Below are 343 nucleotides of genomic sequence, written 5' to 3' on the forward strand. Positions count from 1 at the left end.
AATATTTTATAATAATAATAAAAAATAGCAACGTTTTATGCTTAAAAAGTTGTTATTCAATTTTATTAAAAAAATTGTTATTTAATTTAAATGTGTAATTTACATATGATACGAATAATTGATTGGCTTCGTTTGAGCTCTTTGATGTTGTTTTTTTGGGGGAATTATTTATATGGATTGACATTGATAAGTTTGTTCCATATGTATTGAGAATGTATGATCCATGTTATTGATTAATATCAATTTTATACCGATTTTCGTTGTGTATTTTAATTTTTATGCTACTTATCTGAAAAGAATATTTTGTATTTAAATATGTTAAATATAAAATTAATATATATTT

This window comes from Arachis ipaensis, chromosome B09 (genome assembly GCF_000816755.2).
Source record: "Arachis ipaensis cultivar K30076 chromosome B09, Araip1.1, whole genome shotgun sequence".
NCBI classification, from domain to species: Eukaryota; Viridiplantae; Streptophyta; class Magnoliopsida; order Fabales; family Fabaceae; genus Arachis; species Arachis ipaensis.